This window comes from Schistocerca gregaria, chromosome 3 (assembly GCF_023897955.1).
Source record: "Schistocerca gregaria isolate iqSchGreg1 chromosome 3, iqSchGreg1.2, whole genome shotgun sequence".
NCBI lineage: Eukaryota > Metazoa > Arthropoda > Insecta > Orthoptera > Acrididae > Schistocerca > Schistocerca gregaria.
Genome location: NC_064922.1, coordinates 743,361,012 through 743,385,486, shown reverse-complemented (window position 1 = coordinate 743,385,486; position 24,475 = coordinate 743,361,012). Strand labels below are relative to the sequence as shown.

The window sequence follows — 24,475 nt, the reverse complement described above, 5'->3', positions numbered from 1 at the left end:
TATACCAGGCAGGTTTCTTTCCGAGTGTGCTGATACAACAGCTCCACACCTGACAATGATAAACAGCCACTGAGAAGTCGCACGAGTCACACCATACCCAAGAAAGGAAGCAGGAGTAATCCTCTGAATTACAGGCCCATGCCACTAACGTTGGTTTGCAGTAGGATTCTGAAACGCATACTGTGCTAAAAAATTATGAATCATCAAAAAAAAAAAGATTTATTGCCAAATAAGCAAAATATTGTTCTTGTGAAACACAACTGCCTCTTTATTCTCACTGTGTAATGATTCCATAACTTTAGATTTCCAAAAGGCTTTTGACACCGTTCCCCACAAGCGATTCCAATTAAATTGCATGCCCATGATGTATCGTTCTAGTTGTGTGACTGGATTCGTGGTTTCTTGTGAGAAAGGTCACAGTTCGTAATAACTGACGGAAAGTCATCGAGTAAAAGACACGTAATACTTGGCGTTCCCTAAGGAAGTGTTATTGTCCCTCTGTTGTTCCTGGTCTATATTGACATAGGAGACAATCTGAGTAACCCTGTTAGATTGTTTGCAGATGATGCTGTCATTTACCTTTATACATAGTTATCAGATGATCTAACCGAATTGCAAAATGATTTGGACAAGGTTCAAGTGGCTCTGAGCACTGTGGGACTTAACATCTGAGGTCATCAGTCCCCTAGAACTTAGAACTACTGAAACCTAACTAACCTAAGGACATCACACACGTCCATGCCCGAGGCAGTATTCGAACCTGCGACCGTAGCGGTCGCGCGGTTCCAGACTGAAGCGCCTAGAACCGCTCGGCCACATCGGCCGGCCTTTAGACAAGGTATCTGTATGGTTCAAAAAGTGGCAGTTAACTCTAAATCACGAAAAGTGTTAAGTTATCCACACGAGCACTAAAAAGTATTCGCTAAAGTTCAGTTGCACGATAAATGACACAAATCTAAAGGCTTGAAGTCAATCAAATACTTAGCGATTAAAATTATGAACAACTTGAATTGGAACTATCACATAGATAATGTTTTGGGGAAAGCAAACAGAAGAGTGCTATTTATTGGTTGAACACTCAGAAAACGTAACAGAGCTACTGAAGAGACTGCTTACACTATGCTTGTCCGCCGCCTTCTGGGGTACTGCTGTGTGGTGTGGGATCCATATCACATAAGATTGACGGAGAACATCGAAAAAGTTCGGAGAAGGGCAGCTCGTTTTGTATTATCGTTAAATAGGGGTGGGAGTGCCACGGATATGACATGCGAATTGGGGAGGTAGTCATTAAAACAAAGGCGTTTTTCATTGCGGTAGGATCTTCTCATGAAATTCCGATTTGCTGGCGCCGACTTAGGTAGAGATAATTGATCATCACAATAAAATAAGAGAAATCGGAGCTCGTAGAGAAAGATTTAAGTGTTCCTTTTTCCCGTGCCCTCATCGAGAGTGGAACGGTAGAGAAGTAGCTTAAAGGCGACTCGCTGAACCCTCTGCCATGCACTTAATTGTGAATTGCGGAGTAATCATGTAGGTGTAGATGTAAATGACATACATGTCTCAGAATATGAAGACTTCGTTGAGGTTTCGCTAGAAGAGAAGGAGAATATGTCTGAGCAAAATGTACATCCACAGGTATCGATATTAGTAGGTAAAGTGGAGCTGCCAGCGATTACAAACGGTGGAATCCAGCTTTTGGTAATTTCTGAAGCTGCATTTTATCAATGCTTGTTGGATCATGACTGGCCAGTGCTAACAAAGCCTTTGTAAAACCAAAATCCGGGGAGTGCTAGTTGGGAAGAGTATAACAGCACGTTAGATTCGAGTTTTTGTACTAGAAGCCATACTAGAATGGATCATCTTGGTCGTGCCTTAGCTAGCCATTTCAGTGACCTTGTGCATTAGGCACTGATAGACACAGAGGAATGAGAATGTGTACTAAGCAAAAATGTTCCAAAATGTATTAGTTTTGAGGAAAAAGTACCCTGGGAACAGCTTCCAATGGACTGTCACAATGATCTCGTGAAAACCCATCATCTAAGCAGGTTCATGGAATTAATGTGCGAGAATTTAGTGAAAAGCATTTATGGTGTTAGGTTATATGTGATTCGCCTAGAGGAGGTTAATCAGTTCGAAAAGATGTGTCATTGCTGATTGTTAGTTGTTAATAACATTCAAAAGAGTGGGAATGCACATATAAAGGAATTCATTCATAAGATTGAGTGATGTGACGTATTCTCGAGCATTTATGGCTGACATACTCGTCTGCTGGTCGCATATTCTTGTGTAGCCGAGTGTGTCCCTGAAGTCCATTCTCCGGTGGTGTTGAAACATTGCGGTGATGGTGTACACATTGAGAGGCGATATATGGAAGAAACTTGACTGAATTGTTTTCAAGGCGCACAGTGTGTGATCTTAATTAACGTTTAGAATGTCATGTCGTTGCGGTCATTGTGAGAGGCGATGAGGAGGTATATGCAAAACGGTAATTGGAATAAATGATGTTTGGTTACTGTGGTATACGGTAGTCTTCGTTGACGTGTTAGATTTTGGGTTTTCTATCTCGTAAAGTGATATCTGCGAGTTACTATGATTTTAGTCTTAAGTCATGAGGAGAGTGATGGAGTTATGCCTGCACGACAGAGTGTTTGAGGCCTTTTGAGGATTTTATGAAGATTTTGGTCCGTGTCTAGGAATCGCATTGTATGAGACGCTTCTTTGTATTTAAGTTTTAGTCTCAAGGAGGCAATAGGAGAACGATGGGCAGGAGAGGAACATGCCATGTTGTGGTGAAGTCACAGTCACGGATGAGAGACAAATTCCAAGCGCTTTGTAAGGCATATGACTGCCGAAAACAGAATGTAGGTGTAAGGAATGACGCAATAATTTTATTTTTCTTTCTGTTATATAGTAGAGGGAAGATAACTATCATAGGAGGAAAACCGCTAGAGGAGAAACATACAGGTTGTAAGGATGACCCTATTTTAAAAACGGCAGCAGATTTTCTATCTTCCGAGAGATAAATAGTTAGAAGTGTTCGAGGTGAAAAAAGAATCACACCAAAGGAACATAATGAAGCTGAAGAGCAACAGTAAGGTGAGACGACATGAGATATGGTAGTCTGGCTCACAAAAATAAATTTGTGCTTGTCGTACGTCTAGCTCTGGGGAAGATTGTTGAGGTTTCAGTAGGGCGACGGCGGTTTAAGAAAAGGAAACGAAAGGGGTACACTAATGTTTTTGCATATGTTATGTTTGTGTGACGAGTCTGTTACAGGATGAGAACTAGACATGGAGGAGTCAGTGCATAACAGATCTAACGTGAAGCGGGGGATTTATGGAAGCCAAAGGAAATGTAATTTGTTTTGGCAGTATAGGTGGGAGCGAGAGGTCTTTATGGTGGTTTGTGACTATTTGGGGAATTAAGGCTATTCTTAAGCGCATGATCAAAGACTACGTGCAGTGCGGGGTAGCCGCTTGATCTCAGGCGCCTTGCCACGGTTTGCGCCGCTCCCCCTGCCCGAAGTTCGAGTCCTCCCTCGTGCATGGGTGTGTGTGTTGTCCTTAGCGTAAGTTAGATTAAATATTGTGGAAGCCTAGGCACAGATGACCTCAGTAGTTTGGTCCCATAGAAACTTACCACAAATTTCCAATTTCCTAAGACTAGATGCATGAATGGAATGACTTGTAACATAGGTAACTAGAGTAACATTAACATTTAACCACTGACAACTAACATTTTAGAAACACAAAAGGATGGATAAGAGCCAAAAGCTAATGATTGATTAATTCCAGTGAAGTGCAAATACCACAATGGTTATAAATCTAGACACTGTGTCATCTAAGGACTGCTAAGAACAGTAATTTTCAAAATTTGAATACCCCAACAATTGAGAAGAACCAGAAGCTCGTTATTAACATTACAAGTTATCCCTTGTATCACACTAAATGCAAAGGTGTAAATCTCATCACTCTACAATTTGCGAGAGTTGGACATTCAGAGTTAAGGTACTTGCCTGTTGTAAGATCTGTACAGATGATACCTTGTGCAACAAACACTGTATTCTTCGGGAGATGAACATACGCGGGGCACATGTTCTTCCACATTCCCTGGGCGCTGAAGACTCAGTGCGAGAGAACGGCCAGGGATGTGTCCTCTGAGCTAACTGTGGGCAGAGGCTTAAAGGGGGCCGCGCGGAGCTGGTCGCCTTTCCTTGGGCCTAGGCCTTGACAGCACAATGGGTGACGCGGCGTGAGCAACAGCTTACAGGGGGTCCAGTAACTGGGACGCCGCACGCACCAACCCACTTATCAACAACAAACGACCGAGCTGACGTGTCCCAAGTAACAGCATGGCTTGCTACCAAATAGCTGACCGCCCTGATGACAACTGTTAAGTCCCGAATGAGCGCAGAAACTGGACAGTACAACTGGAATCTGCACGTGTCACTGGGTAACACGAGGTTTTACCCAGTAAGGGATACTCATTTCTGTTGAAAAACCCTGTGGATAATCCATGACATACGCTATCATTGACCCAAGGGGTCTGATATGATATTCTTCTCTTTGTGGGAAGTACCAATCCGTTTTTAGCTGATATGCCTCAGTTCCAGTAAGCACTTTCTAATTGCCTGTGCATAGAACGCTGTGTTAGGTGAGTCATGTTCCAGAAACACCATTATAATTTCCTCTGAGAACACTAATTCGCAACTCCCTGTATTTATACAGTAGAGCAGCAACCAGATATCTGCACTGACGTCACGTCGCCTACAGCCACCTGGTAGAATCGGTGAGCAAACCTTCCCTGGACACCGCAAGGTAGCACCCATTTGTGTTGCGCCCTAGGGAGGCCCGAGGTATTGCCTCACCCCTGGGGAGCAGTGACTAGGCAGTGCGCTGTGACAACGTCAGCCAAGTGGAGTGCCAGTGCACAATCACGGACGCTACAGCACAGACATCAAGGAGCTAAGGAGGCTGTCACGTACGACCAGAGTGGCACTGTTCCTTTCTCTCTGCGAACAGTCAAACTCTGCACTTTATTGTGTACCACCGCCGTTTGACGATATTTGACGCAATAGTGCACAAACTTAGGCACCTACATCGATCAGTGTCTTGGTCGGCTTGTTTGCTTTATTTCAGGAGAACACATTTATTTCCTAGAGGAACATTTTTATGATGCGTTATCATGTAAATCTGTGTTCCACTGTGTGGTATTCTTCTGTTAGTCTTTTTCATATTCTGGGATGACCTTTTTTCGCCATGAACGTCGCCTTAAGGGGTTTGTCTCTTATATGCTCAGTTATTTTGGTTTTTCGTGAAGTTAAATCATTGAAAAATATGTTACCTGTATGATCTTGCTTATAGTAACTTCAGTTATTTTCATATTCTTGGACGACTGTTCCCCATAGTCTTCACCTTATGCGACTTGTTGCTCGTAATTTGATTAATTGCTTAAGTTATACGGTGTATAAAATATTGCAGTTCATTGGGAAGTGTTCCGTTGACATGTTAACTGACCATTTTGTTCACAATTGTTCATGTCTGATCAAGCAGTTTATATGTCTTTCATTGTATTTGTGCGTTTAGTTTCCACACATGTTTCTTAGTGTTAATGCTTACTTGTAGCTTGGCTGGGCTAAAATATGAGAATTTTCTAATCCTCTTTTGCGATTTTTCGATGTGTTTGTTAAAGAGTTTGGCAAGAACTCATGTTCTCTTTGTGTTTCGGAGTAAAATGTATGTATATTTATGTCGAAATGTACTTATGAGATGACTGCTTATTTAGACTAGCTATCATTTGGTTAAACAAGCGAGGGTGTGTGTCTTCAACAGTGTAATTGTGTCTCGCAGGAATGGCTGTGCTTGATAGTGTCGGACTGTTGTTTACTAGATTCTGTGGTGATGCATGAATGTGGTTTCGTGGTGTTTTTTGATGCCAAGTTGAAGCAAATTTTACGTGATGGTTCGACCAACATACCTAGAGCATGTAATTAAGAAACACCACTAAGCTGAAGAGGCACAGTACCGTTTTATACTTTCCCCTCCTTTCCCCTCTGGTAACTGACAGTAGGAGAATGGGTGTTCGAAAGCTTAGGTGAGATCTGCTCTAGTATGACCAGTCCAAGAATGACAACGTCAGCTTAACGTTTTCACGGGGTTAGAAGGTGATGAAATGCGCCTGTGTGTAGCCATCTTGACGTTTCGTTCTGATTAAACACATATATTAATTATGTAATGTGATATGCAGATTTTCTTTTTGGTGATCTAATGTGAAGCTTGGTTCACATGATGGTGGTGATGTTACCCGTTGCTGTTTTGTAATGTATCTCTAGGAAGTGAATCTACAGGTAGTTAGCGAGCAGAGCAGCCCAGCTGTGACCAAGGCTTCCTTTGGCACAGCTCGAAGGGTGACAAGGCCAGGGCTCTGGAAACCAGACGGTCCCCGCGCTTTTGTGTGACCGTGGCAAAGCACAGTTTCTTCCCACACGTTATGGTGGACAACTGGCTAGCGCCATTTGAGTGGCTTAATGTTTCCGCTGTCTGATGGCCCCTGGTCAGCATGGCTCCGCTTGCAGCCTGTAGACATCCGTGAGGCAGCGACATTTTTGTACAGTGCGTCTTCCGACTGCCGGTGAGCAAACGCATAATGGATGGCAGAGGCCGGAAGTCAGGCTGTAAACAGGGAGGCACTCCAGCAGACCCAGCGCGATACGATCGCATTACGGTAATGCGGTAAGATATCATGTCAGTGACCCACGCTGTTTTATCACAAAAAAGGGAAAAAGTATCTATCTCTTGATTGAGTAACTAGTACTGTCAGTAAACAGTCTGGCTCCAGCCTGACGCGCTTCACAACAAACGCGTAGGTTCGCGTGAAACTAAAACCTGACGTGAAACCTTGCATGAAATTAAGACCTGATATAGAAGCTTCCTCTAAAGAAGCTTTCTCTAACGAATACAATTTGTTTCATGACCAAAGGAGCCATATTTTTTGAATATGCCAAATGGTTCAAATGGCTCTAAGCACTATGGGACTTAACATATGAGGTCATCAGTCCCCTAGAACTTAGAACTACTTAAACCTGACTAACCTAAGGACATCATACACATCAATGCACGAGGCAGGATTCGAACCTGCGACCGTAGCGGTTGCGCGGTTCCAGACTGAAGCGCCTATAACCGCTCGGTCACTCCAGCCGGCTGAATATGCCGTGTGCAACAAGTTGAGGACGTTGTTTGTAAATGCTGCACTGAGAATGTCATAGGAGAAGAATTTGTGTTGAGCGGAGTGAGTACAGACAGAAAGACTAAGGTCGGAAGAAAACGTGAAGTAAAAAAGAAGAAAGAAAACAGGAAAAGAATCTCCTGGAGCTGCTCGAAGGGAATCCTCCATTAGTGGTTGAAATACTGCGTTAATGAGAGAAATAACTTCCTCACCTCTGTGTGAGAAACTGGGTTAGTATAAAATGTCTATAAGCGAGAGAACAATGCCAAGTCCCTTGAAATCTCGCTTACCCATTTCAGTGCTGCAGCCAGCTGTGTGGAAAGAACCGGAGGGTAACTACGGTGCAAAGAACTCTGGCAAGCGAGGCCTGGAAGGCGCTACGGCGCTCCTAGGCGGGCAGCATGGCGAGCTCTGTAGTCGCTGTAGGCGTCCTCGTTAATGGCAGCGGCGGAGGCGTCGTGGCGTGCTTTTATGACGGGGCGTCCTCTTCTCTGTAACGCGATCTGCCTTCTCAGCCATCTCTTATCGCCGCCAGCCTTCTCGTGTCATAATAGATTTGTGATGTAATTGAACTGAGGCCTGTTTCAGTTCGTATATATTCTTTACAAAGTAGGAAATGTGCCACGAGACTCGAAGTAACGGGTGCTACAGTGAAACGGGCGATTTTGAAACCTCCACCAGAAATACGAATCTATTCACAGCGACTTAAAAGAATGTAACATGAATTTAGAATGGTTCCAATTTAAAACGTCGACCACTCGAAAATGACATCACCTAGGCGGCTGACATTTTCCTTCACACATATTTTAAGTCCTTTACGGAAGTTAGACATCACACCTTGCTTAACTGGCATTGATATTCGCTTAACTTCTTCCCAAATTCGATCTTCCATTTCTTGGAATGTGTGTGGTACGTCACAACCGGCGATCTTAGAATTTAAATGACCTGAATCGAACAAATCACACGCTGAAAGGTCATACGTTCTTAGAGGACGGAAAATGTCCAAAATGTCCCTGTTCTTGGAAATGAGATGACTAGAGGAGACGTTCTGTAGTGCGTTAATGGAATGCCGCAATGTATTACATGTGTTCCCATCTTGCTATGTCTTCAAATACATGAAGCCGCAAGCAGTCGTGCTAGGAATTGGTTGAACGTGTGAACATAAACGAATACGTTGATATGAAGAAATTACATTTTCATGGAGACATATGAGTGTCAACCTTATTTTCGATGACGACAGCAGCTTAAGCAATGAATTAAAATTTGTGCCACAGTTGGGACTTCAACATCGGTCTCCTACTTGCTACGCAAAAGTACTAACCTATACACCAGCACAGAATCGCAGTTGCCACGCCCTCCCTAACAAAAACTTCACACCTTCAATCCATTTTCCCCTTCTTAAATCATTAGTACTTCGGAGGCTCTCCGATACTGGAATAGCACACAATCTTTGCATGTGAGGGGAACTCCTTCCTTTATGTTAGGTGTGTGTGATCTATTGATCTAATGGAATTACATTTTCCTGGAGACACATGAGTCTTAACTTTATCTTTGATAAAGACACAGGCTGAAGTAATGAATTAAAATGAATTAAAAAGAATTGCAGTTTCTATCCTTATCGAAGATAAAGCTGAAATTCATAGTTCTCCAGGAAAATGCAATTCCATCATATCAACAGATCACCTACGCCTGAGGTACAGGCAGGATTTCCCCATTACATACAAAGCTGGGGTGCTATTCCAGTACTGGAGAGCCTCAGCAGTATTGACAATTGAAGATGGGGAAAATGGACTAAAGGCATGAACTGAAGTTTGTGTCAGGGAAGGTATTGAACAGGGTAGGCCGTGCGGCTCTGGTAGTCACAATGCTACGGTGGTGTAGTGGTTAGTATATCTGCCTAATAAGCAGGAGACGTGGGATCAAGTCCCGTCTGTAGCAAACGTTTCACTCATTACTTCAGCTTCAATCATTATCGAAGATGACGTTATATATCCACAGTATCAGCATTGAAACGATTGTCTTCAGAAAAATAAGGCCCTATGATTCCAAACGACGGTATGCTGTACAACACTACCACTTTCTGATTGTGAAGGGTCGTTTCATGAAACATTTCAGAATTTTCACAAGACCAGTATCTAGGCTTTTGCTTGTTAGCAAATCCTGATATCGTGTACAAATTCATACACTGCAGCAAGGACAGGTGGGCTACATATCGGTGCGTCAACTGTCGTCATAGGAAAGCTAGACAGGAGCAAAAACGATTAGTGAAAAAGTTGACACGACAAACGAAACATTTACTTAACTTGTATCTCTCCAAGTGTACGAAATCTCATTACAAGTAATGCAGTAAGAGATGGAGTCCAGCTCATACAACAGAAATTAGGATGAGACCCGTTGTACCAAGCACGAACGTTGGTGTCGTAGCCATGAGGCTCCAGGTGCAAGTGCAGCGAGTGGGAGCCGCCAGCCACCCTGTATTGCGGTGCAGAGGGCGCTCGTAGTCCAGAGCCGCCAGAGCCGTGAACCTTGACGGGTACGTACCACTCCAGATCCCGCACGACCACTATTGGCGTCAGACGGAAACTTGCAATTCTCCTACCAACTTAAAGAAGCCCCTGGGGTGGAATCGATATATGATAATGTATGTCGGCTGCTTCTGTGTTGGCAGTGCTTTGTAGCGCTTTGCATTGGATCTCTGACTGCGCTTTCTTTGTAAGAGACTCTGTGGCTGGTTGGACTCTTTGTTGGAAGCTAATCGTCAGTAGCGTTGGGCAGTTGGAAGTTAGTCGCCAGCAGGGATGGAAGTACTGTTGGGCAGTTGGAGATGAACAGCCAGCAGTGATGGATGTTAGATGTGAGAAGTTAGCATTGATGTTAGAGCAAGAAACGGAAATTTTGCAAAGTTGCCTCAAAGTAGCTTTCGCAATTTTGCCTCAAAACAGTATAAGCAGATGATAGTGAAGTAGAAACAATGTAAAGAATACAGACCGTAAACAGCTGCAATATGCATGATGGTAGACAAAAAAGTTTTCCATTTCTTCCAAATTAACGGATATGCGCACACAGTCCTAAAACTGGTTAATGTACTCAGTATGGGACGTAACCACATTTGGCAGCATAAAGGTCTGACAACGATGGGACTTGGTGTGAATAATTTCATCCATCTCGTTTTGAGGTAATAATGCCCATTATTCCTGCACAGCTGTAGCAAGTCTAGGAGTGTGGCTGGTGAATGTTGAGTGATGCAACCGTCTCCCTAGGGCATCCCAGATGTGCTCTATTGGATTCAAATCAGGAGAATGAGCTGGCCACGCCATGCATGCAATATCTTCCATTTCCCACAAAACATCAATCGCCCTTGCTCTATGAATTCGAGCGTTATCGTCCATCAGTACGAAGCCTGGGCCCACGGCATCCTGCAACAACCACGTTTGAGGTCCCAAGATCTCATCACGATACCTGACAGCATTTAAACATTGCCAATCCACCCATATAATTTCAAGAAAAGTTGTTCGAGTCCTCAACATAATCCCTGCCCACGCCAGTAGGGATCCTCCTCGATATCGGTATCTTTTCCAAGTGTTTGACTAACTAAGTTGTGTTCCACGTTGCCTCCAGATGCGAATCCACCACGAATCACTCTCCAGACAAAATCAGGACTCATCTATGAGAAGAACATTAGCCCACTGTTCTACCATCCAGCTGGCATGTTGATGACTCCACTCCAGATGTTCCCTCCTGTGAAGATACAGCATGTTTCCGAAAATAAAGGTTACTCTGCCAAAGCCTTCTGTACACTGTTCGCTTCGATGCAACACGTCTGGTGGATACTGTGAGGTCATATGCTTGTTGCCATCCAATGCTAAGGCAGTACCATCATGCCATTACAGTAAAGTAACGCTCCTTTGTTTTTCATGTTACAGTTGGCCGGCCCTGTCCTGGCCTCTGCAAACTGTCGCCACATTCGAGTAACAACAAAACTATCCACATTAAGTCATCTGGCCACATCACTTTGCGACTGTCCTACGGCCCTCCACCGCAGAGAGTCTGGTAGGCGTCTTCTCTGTGCCATACTGCACCTTCTATGACTGTGTACACCGCGATAATTGATGTGGGTCTCTTCTTTCTTTCTTGGGGCCTTTGTCCCACTTCAACGCAGGGTCATCCGTGTTACAATTGATTTGGCAGTGTTAGTTCCAAAAGTTGGCCGGATGCCCTTCCTGCCACTACCCCAAACCCCTTGGGACATAATTAGCATGATGTCTACGAGTTATGTAACTGAGGCGGAATATTGAGGCCAGCCTGGTATTCACCTAGCAGATGTGGAAAACCGCCTAGAAACCACCTCCAGGCTGGCCGGCATACCGGCCTTCGTCATTAATCTGCCGTGCAGATTCCATCCAGGCCCATCGTGCCTACCCAAGTCCAGTAAGAAGCGCATTAGTGCTTTCTGATACCCTGGCGGGTTGGACATCTTTTGATGGTCTGCATTATTATATCGGGAATTAGACAAGGGGCTGGAAAATAGCGGTTTGTTACTTTAATTTTGAGCACCAGCGTATATAAATACTTTTCATGGCATTGTACAGTGCATGGCGAATGGTAGCCTGCACCGTCACTAGTCATTTCCTTTCCTATTCCAGTCGCAAATAGATCGAAAGGACTGATTTCATGCCTCCATATGAGTGCTTATTTCTCGTGTCTTATCTTCAAGGTCCTTATGCGAAATATATGTTGGCAACAGTGAAATCCTTCTCCAGTCAGCTTCAAACGTCAGTTCTCAATAGTGTTCCTTAAAATCGCGTTTCCTCCTGGGATTCCCATGTGAGTTGTCAAAGCATTCGCCCAGTAATATGCCGAGAGCCATAGGAGTGGCTATATTCTGGGGGATATACATATCTACAGGCTCATATTCATCTGGCGGTGACAGCGGTTACTGCTGTTCACATGTAAGGCAATGGTGGCGACAGGGATGGGGGTGGAGGTGGAGTCGTCGCAAAGGTGGAGAAGGGAGTGAACCATCCTATTGTCCCCATAATCCGTCAGGTCTCAACAGCATTAGTTCAGAGGCAGTATACCTGAATTCTAAGTCACTTACTTCCACCAGAATGACAAGGCAACCAACAGACAGAATGTAATTAGCGTTGGGTATCTTCAGCTATTGGACGATGGTCTCCACCCATTTTGGTACTGGATGAATTGATTCCCTCGCCTCTGGGAAGCCCTTAGAGACATCACAGAAGACGGTTGCCTGTGTCACCTGTGTGCGTCTAATTCGACTGCAGGAAAGAATTAATCAGCATGCTTGGGACACGATAAATTTAATTAATTAGTCAATCAATTTGATTTCAGTGACATGCCACAGGGTGGGTGGAAACGAGAGTACCATAGATAACATTCGAGTGTTGGAGCAGCAATTAGGCATTTCTTTCTTGCGTCGAAATCTTTTAACGAAATTTCAATCTCGCATCTACACAGGGAGACACTGTAACTACGCTGTTTAGGTTTTCTTATTGGTAACGCCACGTAGCGCTCTGTATGAAAATCACTGGCTGTTCTGTGTGCAGTCTGTGGCTAGTTTGCATTGTTGTCTGCCATCGTAGTGTTGGGCAGCTGGATGTTAACAGCGCGTAGCGTTGCGCAGTTGGAGGTGAGCCGCCAGCAGTGGTGGATTTGAGGAGAGAGATGGCGGAGTTTTGACATTTGTAAGACTGGATGTCATGAACTGCTATATATATAATGACTTTTGAACACTATTAAGGTAAATACATTGTTTGTTCTCTATTAAAATCTTTCATTTGCTAACTATACCTATCAGTAGTTAGTACCTTCCGTAGTTTGAATCTTTTATTTAGCTCCCAGTAGTAGTGCTCGCTGTATTGCAGTAGTTCGAGTAACCAAGATTTTTGTGAGGTAAGTGATTTGTGAAACGTATCGGTTAATGTTAGTCAGGGCCATTTTTTTGTAGGGATTTTTGAAAGTCAGATTGCGTTGCGCTAAAAATATTGTTTGTCAGTTGAAGCACAGGCATGTATAATTTTTCTAAGGGGACATTTCAACACGACTACCATAATAAAATCAAATACTACCAAATTTATAAAGTGATACATAGTATTAACCGGTTATCTTAAGAAAGTTCGTAGCTGACGAGGCATTTGGCTCCTTAAAGAAAGTTCGAAAGTGAGGAGGCATCCTGTGACAGGGGTAGAACACTCTCTCTGCACTTCGTCATGAGAAAAAAAGTGAGTTTAATATTCTAGTCCTGCGGTGCACAACGTAACACATGTCATACTGATAAGAACAGATTTTTTTACCTAACAAGACAATACTTGGAAAAAATATAGCCTATTCCATAGTGTTATGGTTCAAATGGCTCTGAACACTATGGGACTTAACATCAGAGGTCATCAGTCCCCTAGAACTCAAACTACTTAAACCTAAGTAACCTATGGACATCACACACATCTATCCCCGAGGCAGGATTCGAACCAGCGACCTTAGCTGTCGGGCGATTCCAGACAAACGCCTAGAACTACTCGGCCACAACGGCCGGTGCCATAGTGTTATCCAGGATTTTCTCAACAAGTAACGATACTTCAGCAATTTGAAAACGTGTATATGCTCCAATTTCTTCTTCTGTCTTTGAAAATAACTTATACAAAAGGGAGAAATCTACATTTCACATGAGAAATTAGAGGTGTGTGGACAAAAATCATCCCTGTTTCAGATTGGGTAAAGCGGAATTTTAAACTGAGGAGAGGCTATGTCAGGGACGGTTAGAACTATATGTCCAAGCCACGCCTGCTTGTCTCACAGTGAGCCACTTACAGTGGTAGGGACGGTCACGAGGGCTCAATGACCAGAAGCCGCGGCTTAGCCTCAGGCGACTGGCAGATACAAAGAATGCTTTGACCTGTAGGATCTTGTCCACAACCGCGGGGACAGGTCCCAGCGATGTTGCCTTCTATGTGGCTGAATAGCGAAGTAACCATTACACTGGTTGAGCAACGACAGAAGCGGAATTGGGTGTTGCGTGAGAAGACGCGATATGGTGAGTATTTGTGCTGGATGATTATTCCCCAATATAAATTAATCGGTTGACTACTTGGTGGTCACAGTGACTGTCTATCCAGCCTCTGAGCGTCTGGTACAGCCGGAGACGTTGCGCAACTGACAGAGTAACCAGCGCAGGAGGGTGTCTCCAGCCCTCTCTCGGTCAGCGCAGCTGCAGCTTTCCAGCAGTTGGCAGACGGTGTGCAATTCGCGATCGTGAGTATGTGTTATCGGAAGTTATTCTCACCAGGTATGTTTAGTGTTGGGTGAAAACGTTGGGGTGGACAAGAGTGATTATGTTCTCGCATGTCGGTGCATACAAGACCCCTCTTACATTTAGTGCTACAATCTATTTGTGGCTTAAATGTAATTATTTGATTTGCCAAATGATTTCACCTGATTCTCAAACACTGAAAATATGTTTTATCATGAAGAATAATCGTCATAAGGTAGTCGTGAGTGTTCTAGCGATTTTTTTGACACCTGTAAATTGTTAAACAGTTAATTTGATAGGATGGTGCAAAACCTCTATCTGAATGTTTCTACATTTTGGTTCATGCATATATTCACATAGACACGAAGTAACCACTCGAGAGATACAGAGACAGGATGCGAGTCTGGAATTCTGTGATCAAAGGAATACAACCACCTGATGCTTTGTTCAGGGATCGTGAGAACAAATGGACGTCCCTCAGGTGGATAGGCACATCACCTTCGTCTATGGATTTGAGGCACAGGCATTATAACAGGAAGTAGCCACTTGAGAAAAAGTGGAGGTGGTTACCCAGTTATCAAATAACAAAGGATGCCGACTTCTGGTCCACAGTCAGAGGTATTTAATAGCTATTACGTCATAGAAAATGGGGGAAGGGTGGAGGAGCTCTCTCTCTCTCGTTAAGTGATTAAATGTAGAATATGCAAACTGAACTGAATAGTATATTACTGATATTGATTTGAATTTCGTGTCTTGAGATTCTTCCTCTCCAGCACTAACTGAATCTTTTTCCCACCAGGGGGAAAGTGGGGAAGGGGAGAGGATGGCTGAGAGAATTCACAGCAGGATGAAATGAGGCTCAGAACTGAAATGGGAAGGGGGTCACAAGAATGTGCCCCTTTACGAACAAGGGTGGGAGGGAGGAGGAAGAGGGGAAGGGATTTGGTGTGTTTCTCAAAAAGATTGATTATCCGCTGTGGGTCATAAATAAGTTGGCATAATTACAGGTTAAGGGACCCCTGGGGTGAGGAGCAGTGGGAGCTACATGAGAAACCACTTGGCTGAACCACAATTATTTTGTCATAAATCAATGAACTGTCACAATTTCATTAATTTGCATATCAATTTCATATAAAAAAGTCCCAGGAGAACTCTGCCCACTACTTAAGTCAGCAGGATTCATGGACACGTTCAGCACATATCACTGCCATTTATCAACAACTACTCTAATAATCATTAATTTGTATTATATTGTACTATATTCCGAAGGTTCCTTCATGGAAGGGGTAAAGCTGCCGTCTAAAGATTGGAAGAGACGAAAGAGGCAATAACTCACAGAAATAAATGTAAGAATCTGCTAGCGACCAAACCCCAGTACTTTGTTTAACACTTAATCACTGACCCACTATGCACCACAACATCACATCTACTGCACCCTGCACTTCAGCTCTACTCATGGCGCAATCAGCAAGCTACACCAATGGAACATCTTTTATACTGTCACTTTATTTTAAGAACTCATATGAGAACCAAATCGTTTTTGAAAGATCTTCAGTGCGCCGCTACCTACAAATAGGTGCTTCTTTTTATTATTTTTTAATGCAAGCGTTAATACAAAACCACCGAATATGTCTTTTGACCTTAGGAATTATGAAATCAAATATGGCGGGTCGCCATCTGCTCTTCACCACATTTTAAATACGACAAAAATTCGTGTGTGAGACCTGCGACTATACTGATCCTTATAAAAATAACAACCAATTATGATAGGTCGCTAAAACAGTCATAAGATCTTCTCTATGCACTACGCATTTCAGGTTAGCCCATCATCAGATGATCTGTCAAACAATTACTATACAATCATGAACAGAAATGTAATCCACACCAAGAAGTAATACAAACAGATGTAACACTTGGCAGTATACGATGTAAAAATGATACATACCAAAATACAAAGTTGATGAAAAAATCTTAGACGCAAACAATGTCACACTTAAAAATCCACAATGGTAAGATAGTAGTGCCAATTGATCAACATGAACATCAGTACAAAAGTGAAGGTAGTGACGCATCCAAAATTAAGATTAGCATTATTAGACACTAGATGACGAACAAACCAGTGGCATTGCATTATGACCATGAAAGAATTGATTTTTTTTAATTTTCTTATTACAAATGTACCCTAACTACTACGAAAGAAAACAAGGAAACTTACAAAGGAAGCGTCAGTAGTATAAAACAAACTTTATACTACTGACCCCTCGTATTTAAGTATCCTTGGTTCTTTTTTCGTAATAGGTATGCCACATTTTCCGTTCTTCAGAAAGGAAAAACTGTTAGAAGCCGATTTCGGGGAAATCAGTTTGGATTCTAGAGAAATTTAGGAACATTCGAGGTGATATTGACCCTACAAATTATCTCAGAAGATAGATTAAGGAAAGAAAAACCTACGTTTATAGCGTCTCTAGACTTACAGATAGCCTTACGTTATGTTGACTGTAATACCCTCTTTGAAATTCTGAAGGTAGCTGGGGTAACATACAGCGAGCGAAAGGCTGTTTACAAATTTTACAGAAACCAGAGGCCAATTACAAGACTCGAGGGGCATAAAGCGGAAGCAGTCGTTGAGAATGAAGTGAAACAGGGTTGTTGTCTATCCCTGATGTTATTCAACCTGTACACTGAACAAGCAGTAAAGGAAAATGAAGAAAAATCTGAGTAGGAATTAAAGTTCAAGGAGAAGAAATAAAATCTTTGAGGTTTTCCGATGACATTGTAATTCCGTCAGAGACAGCAAAGAACTTGGAAGAGCAGTTGAATGGAATGGACAGTGTCTTCAAAAGAGGATATGAGAAGAACATCAGCAAATGCAAAACAAACGTAATGGAATGTAACCGAATTAAATCAGGTGATGCTAAGGGAATTAGATTGGGAAACGAGATACTTAAACTAGTAGATGAGTTTAGATATTTGGGCAGCAAACTAACTCATGATGGCTGAAGTAGAGAGAATATAAAATGCAGACTGGCAATGGAAATGAACGCATTTCTGAAGAAGAAAAATTGGTTAACATCTAATATAGATTTAAGCATTAAGAATTCTTTTCTGACGAGCTTTTTCTGGAGTATTGTGTACGTAATTATAAACGTAAAAAAATCCTTCCGTGGATATAATGCAGCGCCACTGGTTTGTACACTATTTGGTGTTTATAATGTTAGAAACTGATACCCAGACTTTAAGCTGGGTGTCTGGGAGACCCCATAATTCTGGTAGGATTTCCGCATTTCTGCCTTCGGCTTTTCAGCAAAGCATCTAAGGGGATCGGAAAATCAGACTGCGGACGTCTTCAGCGGACTGTTTCGATGTCGATCATCCTGATACGAAGGAATCTCACGATACTGAATGTGAGGTCCAGTTCCTGTCGATATTTACAGAAACAGCCTTTTTACAAGGTATTTTAAAGAAAAACAAGATCAGGATCCTGATACAGACGGTGTTAAACACAGGCTTCTCACTGGTGAACTAGTTCATGATTACCAGCTTAATAAACTGTTTTGTTTACGCACCTGCACTATAAAAAAAATTAAAAAATTTTCTCCGCAAGGAATTTGTCTCCGCCATTTTTCTATACTTTCTTGAATCCTTGCTTGGAGAAAATTCGGGATTCTACAAAACTATAGCGAAAATTATGGAACACTTTATCTGGCCTATATTAAATAAAAATGTAAGAACATTTTGAGTTTTTCCACCACGACTGGTTTTCACATGTACCTGGTTTATTATACCTGGCACGACTGGCCTATTTCGGCATTACAGGCCATTTTCAAGCGCAGTCCTCTAAGAAACAAATCAAGTATACCACAAATACGTGTTTGCCCCAGAGACATACAAGAAGAATGTTTTACAATGGGCAACCTAAAATATACTTACAGGGGTCGATGCGGTATAAAATTACCCTGTTACTTAACGGCGATATTGCCGGTCGGAATACAAACATATAACACGAATACATCAGAACTAAAATCGGAAAACTTAACTGCCTGCAGTAATAGTCAGCTTTGTAACAAGTCTCACGTTATAGGACACTCTTTCGCTGTTGAACATCGGTTGTCTCTTCAAAAATGTAAGTAGTCTGATCAATGATTGTGATACTTGTAAGGTTGGCAAGCCTAATTCGAATGCTCATGGTGGTCTTCTCCACTCCACCCACGAATATAAGTCCATGGGAAAGGTTTTTGTGGATTGTTTGAGGTTCCTCCCTCGTATAAATGACGGTGACAAATACATGCTTGTAGTTGTTGATGTTGGGATTCTACCTTTACTAAGTATGACCGTCGGAATAATTGTTCAACATTTAGGTATGGTTTCTTTTACATTCTTGAGCCCCCGAGGGTCTTAGATAATAATACTACCTCCACCATTTTCTCTGGAGAGTTCAGAAAGTTCTGCTTTGGCAATGTAATTTCTCACATTACTAACATTCCTTATTATCTGCAACGTTCGTTTGCAGAATCCTTTAAACGTAATCTTAAACCCCTTGCCCACTCTCAGACTAAGTGGGATAATCCCAAACCTTGATTGAACTTGACCTTTCATTTTGCGGTTCATGAGATCCACAGACCAAACCCGGCTAGCCTGATATTTACTTAGCTCTTTAATTCATCAACGTCAATCCTGCGGTCTATTAAAGATCTCCTTCCAGAACAGATAAGTCCCGAAACCGTTCAACGAATCTGAAGGTGTGCTCAAAATAATATTCATTCTGTACACCGGAGAGGGGCTGGCAAATACAACTAAGATAGGTATCCTGCTAAATTTCGCTATGAAGACGTCGTCTAATAAGTTTTAGCGCCAAAAGCAACGGGGATAAGAAAATTTCCATAAAATGTTGCCACGCTTTGATGGAACTTGTAAGGATTTTACGATTTTTACCATAAGTAGTATCTGCGTTAAAAATTTGGGTACCAATAAAATTTGAAGTGTTCATATGAGTCAGGTTAAAGCTGATTATTTAAGGAAACGCTGTAAGGCAGTGAGAGCTCTTTACCAAGCTTTCCGCCTCCCAACGTGTGGTTTAAGGCGGGGGAAAGGGGGAGGGGGAGGACACTAAACCGTTTACCGGCTTATAGAACGATTATCGATAGTGGCCTTCCCTGTACGGTCACGTTCAGTCTCGTTACCAAGCAACAAGTGCTAAAGAGTCCCAATAGAGGGTGCAGCGGGCATTACCTGGCCAGAGTTAAGGGCGCTGCGACCCATGCCTTGCTCTCCCTCAGCGTGTGTTTCTCGGAGCAACTTGGACTCTGACTAGCTGCCGTGATTCAGCAGACAGCATTTGGACAGAACAATATTTGATGTAGATATGAGGACTGAAGTGATGAAAGAAAATTGGTACCAAGGCAGTAATTCGAAGCTGGGCAGTTCTGCAGTTGTGCAAAGCCACTGAGCCAGGACACTACAGTGTTTAGTGCATCTGCCTAGCGAGCAGGAAACACAGGTTTGAAATCCCAGCCTTGTTACAAATTTTCCTTCATCGCTTCAGTCTGCATATTCACACTCATGTTCAGAAAAAAAACAGAACATATTGAACGACTAGAGATAGTATATTGATATTCAGGGAACATGTACATTAGTATGAAATGATCAGCATTTGATCCATGTCAAGGTCAACATCGACATCGCGGCGCAACACCACCTAGCGGTAAAATGCGGCTGTGGCTCTCGTTGTCGCTGTAAACCGAAAGTAATGGATCAGTGTGACTTGAGCAGTCGTGCAGGACGCCTCGCAGACGTATGCGTGAACTGTACAGTCAAATCAGTAAAATTGAAAGAGGGCTCATTATCGGTATGAGAGAATGTGATGCATTCATCCGGGAAATTGCTGATCTTGTGCGGCGAAGTGTTTCAGCAGTTCATCCGATGTGTGCAGAAGGCTCACGGAAGGCCATAAAACACGACGATGCGGATCAGGTCGCGCCACCCGAGAAGATCGACACCTCATCCGAATGGCATTGCAGGACAGACCTGTGTCCTCCTCGGCTCTGGCGCAACACACTATCAGGGGTGACAGTCCGTCGTTGTTTGTAACGGCATGGGTTATGTGTACGTCGTCCACTTCTTCTCCTACCTTTGACAAATGTGCAGAAACATGCTAGACGGCAATGGTGTATGGAACGATGTCAGTGAGGAGGACAGGAATGGCGTCAGATAGTGTTTCCGGACGAATCCAGTTTCTGTTTGTTTGAAAGTGATGGCAGCATTTTGCTTCGCCACAGATAGGGGTAGCGGCATCACAGGCGTTCAGTTGAATGCTTTTTGGTATAGGGTGCTAATGGGGATAGCCACAAACTGCAGCTGGTGCAAATCCAGAACACTGTCACCTACATGAATGACATCCTGCGACCTTTAGCTATATCCTTTCTGCACAACACCACAGATGCCATTTTTCAGCAAGACAAGTCAGGACCACATGGTGATGCATGATGTCACAAGATGTCAGCCTTTAGCCCTGGCCCATCAGATCGCCAAACGTACCGCCAATAGAAAATGTGTGGGATGTGGTGAAACGACAGGTGCAGCTCTGTGACTCAATGCCAACCGCCACAGATGAACTTTGGAACCAGGTGAATGCAGCATGGATGACTGTACTACGCGACGCCATTCGCACTTTATACACGTCGATGGCATCGCGCTTGGAACAAGTTGTCATGGCCCATGGTGTACCCTGTGCCTACTAGACAACAGGACACATGCTGAACCGAGGTGACTGAGAAGCTTATCATTTCTTCAGAACCGACTTACGTATATGCCCTGTGAAAATGAACTTCCTGTCTGTAGTAGTTAAAGGTGTTCTTTTTTCCTGAACTTGAGTGTACATGACAGGTGTTTGAGACTTGGAAGGGTCTCTGGAAACATACAGTTTCGTTTGATTTGAGTAATACCTGCTTTGTGTTTATAGGCGCTGACTGATTTTTTTTTTTTTTTTTTTTTTTTTTTTTTTGTCTTCTGTCAACTTGAGGCATAATTAAAGGAGACGTGCTGCGTTAACTGGAAATAACAAGACCCCAGCCCGAAAATGTCGTCTGAAGGGTCGGGCTAGTCGGTTGGCATACGCTCGTCCAATGCTATCTGTGGTGTTCCTGTGTTCATTACACTCCACGTGGAACACCAAAGGAGACTTAAGTAGGTGAGGAACATTTTGAAGCAACCGTTTCTGTCGAGTACCTTGCGTCACCTCAGCTCACTGTTGTTTAAACTGTAGAACAACATTCGATCTGCCCGTGTTGTTTTAGGACTATGTAGTCGATGGTCCTTTTCGCTATGGTTATAGCTCCAGAATAAGGAATAATACGTTTTGGTGATATATTGTACCATTAGGTTCTATCGTATTCTATTGTTCTTGGGTTTCAGAAGTGTTTTCATTCAAAGTTAATTGTTTCTTTACTTGATATTACTAATATGTATTTAGATATATCATCTTTTAATTTACAATTCTGAAAGCTTCATATTGTCTGTTTTGAATAGTCGGCCGCTGTGGCAAGTGGTTCTAGGCGCTTCAGTCCGGAACCGCGCTGCTGCTGCGGTCCCAGGTTCGAATCCTGCCTCAGGCATGGATGTGTGTGATGTCCTTAGGTTAGTTAACTTTAAGTAGTTCCAAGTCTAGGGGACAGATGACTTCCGGTGTTAAGTCCCATAGTGCTTGAAGCCATTTGAACCATTTTATTTTGAATTTTCCTTTTATTATGCAAGCCATCATGTTTTATAAGAGTTTTCTAAGTCTTGCAGCAACACTGTTTGGCCAGTTCAACGCCGCAAGGCTTCTATCGGTTTTTTGTGCATCACTTGTCTGAAATTGAATAATTTTTTGTTTGAGCTAAATATTTTTTGTGTTCCAGTTCCACTATCTCTCTCTCTCTCTCTCTCTCTCTCTCTCTCTCTCTCCCTCTCTCTCTCTCTCTCTAACGTTTAAGCGTTCTATTCCCTCTTGAAGAAATATGCTCTTCCCACATCCCACAGTTAGAGTTTAGATCAGCTTCGTGCAGCTTTGAGAAGATGGTTCATATGGCTCTGATCACTATGGGCCTTAACTTCTGAGGTCATCAGTCCCCTAGAACTTAGAACTACTTAAACCTAACTAACCTAAGGACATCACACACATCCATGCCCGAAGCAAGATTCGAACCGGCGGCCGTAGCGGTCTCGCGGTTCCAGACTGTAGCGCCTAGAATCGCTCGGCCACCCCGGCCGGCTTGAGAAGATGGATCGCAGAATATTTAAATTGTCCTGATAATCCACTCAAGTGAAAATAATGCCATCAAGGTAGATGGTATACCTTGGTCTACAGTGGAAGAATGTAGTGTTGTTGTCACCCAAAAATGCAAGGCTGTCCACACGAATGTGGAAAAGGTTATGTCCACCATTTACTTCAACCTTCTTAGCGATTACCTGCAATGCGAGACAACGGTGATTGTGAAGCTCCACTCAAAACTTCGACCAACATTCGCAAAGTGAGCAGAACGAAACGATATGGGCAACTCACCTGCGGGATCATTCTGCTCCACGACAGTGCAAGGCATCTACATCTACATCTACATGACTACTCTGCAATTCACATTTAAGTGCTTGGCAGAGGGTTCATCGAACCACAATCATACTATCTCTCTACTATTCCACTCCCGAACAGCGAGCGGGAAAAACGAACACCTAAACCTTTCTGTTCGACCTCTGATTTCTCTTACTTTATTTTGATGATCATTCCTACCTATGTAGGTTGGACTCAACAAAATATTTTCGCATTCGGAAGAGAAAGTTGGTGACTGAAATTTCGTAAATTTGCTGTAATGACTTCCATCCCAACTCGTGTATCATATCTGCCACACTCTCTCCCCTATAACGTGATAATACAAAACGAGCTGCCCTTTTTTGCACCCTTTCGATGTCCTCCGTCAATCCCACCTGGTAAGGATCCCACACCGCGCAGCAATATTCTAACAGAGGACGAACGAGTGTAGTGTAAGCTGTCTCTTTAGTGGACTTGTTGCATCTTCTAAGTGTCCTGCCAATGAAACGCAACCTTTGGCTCGCCTTCCCGACAATATTATCTATGTGGTCCTTCCAACTGAAGTTGTTCGTAATTTTAACACCCAGGTACTTAGTTGAATTGACAGCCTTGAGAATTGTACTATTTATCGAGTAATCGAATTCCAACGGATTTCTTTTGGAACTCATGTGGATCATCTCACACTTTTCGTTATTTAGCGTCAACTGCCACCTGACACACCATACAGCAATCTTTTCTAAATAGCTTTGCAACTAATACTGGTCTTCGGATGACCTTACTAGACGGTAAATTACAGCATCATCTGCGAACAGTGTAAGAGAACTGCTCAGATTGTCACCCAGGTCATTTATATAGATCAGGAACAGAAGAGGTCCCAGGACGCTTCCTCGGGGAACACCTGATATCACTTCAGTTTTACTCGATGATTTGCCGTCTATTACTACGAACTGCGACCTTCCTGACAGGAAATCACGAATCCAGTCGCACAACTGAGACGATACCCCATAGCTCCGCAGCTTGATTAGAAGTCGCTTGTGAGGAACGGTGTCAAAAGCTTTCCGGAAATCTAGAAATACGGAATCAACTTGAGATCCCCTGTCGATAGCGGCCATTACTTCGTGCGAATAAAGAGCCAGCTGCGTTGCACAAGAGCGATGTTTTCTGAAGCCATGCTGATTACGTGTCAATAGATCGTTCCCTTCGAGGTGATTCATAATGTTTGAATACAGTATATGCTCCAAAACCCTACTGCAGACAGACGTCAATGATATAGGTCTGTAGTTAAATGGATTACTCCTACTACCCTTCTTGAACACTGGTGCGACCTGCGCAATTTTCCAATCTGTAGGTACAGATCTATCGGTGAGCGAGCGGTTGTATATGAGTGCTAAGTAGGGAGCTATAGTATCAGCGTAATCTGAAAG

At 43.1% G+C, this 24,475-nt stretch overlaps 1 non-coding gene across 1 annotated transcript; it reads left to right on the top strand.

Moving 5' to 3' along the window:
• The first annotated feature begins 9,090 nt into the window (after positions 1 to 9,090).
• On the top strand, positions 9,091 to 9,162 carry Trnai-aau (transfer RNA isoleucine (anticodon AAU)). Its single transcript has one exon. It is a non-coding gene; the product is annotated as a tRNA-Ile (tRNA).
• Positions 9,163 to 24,475: the final 15,313 nt, after the last annotated feature.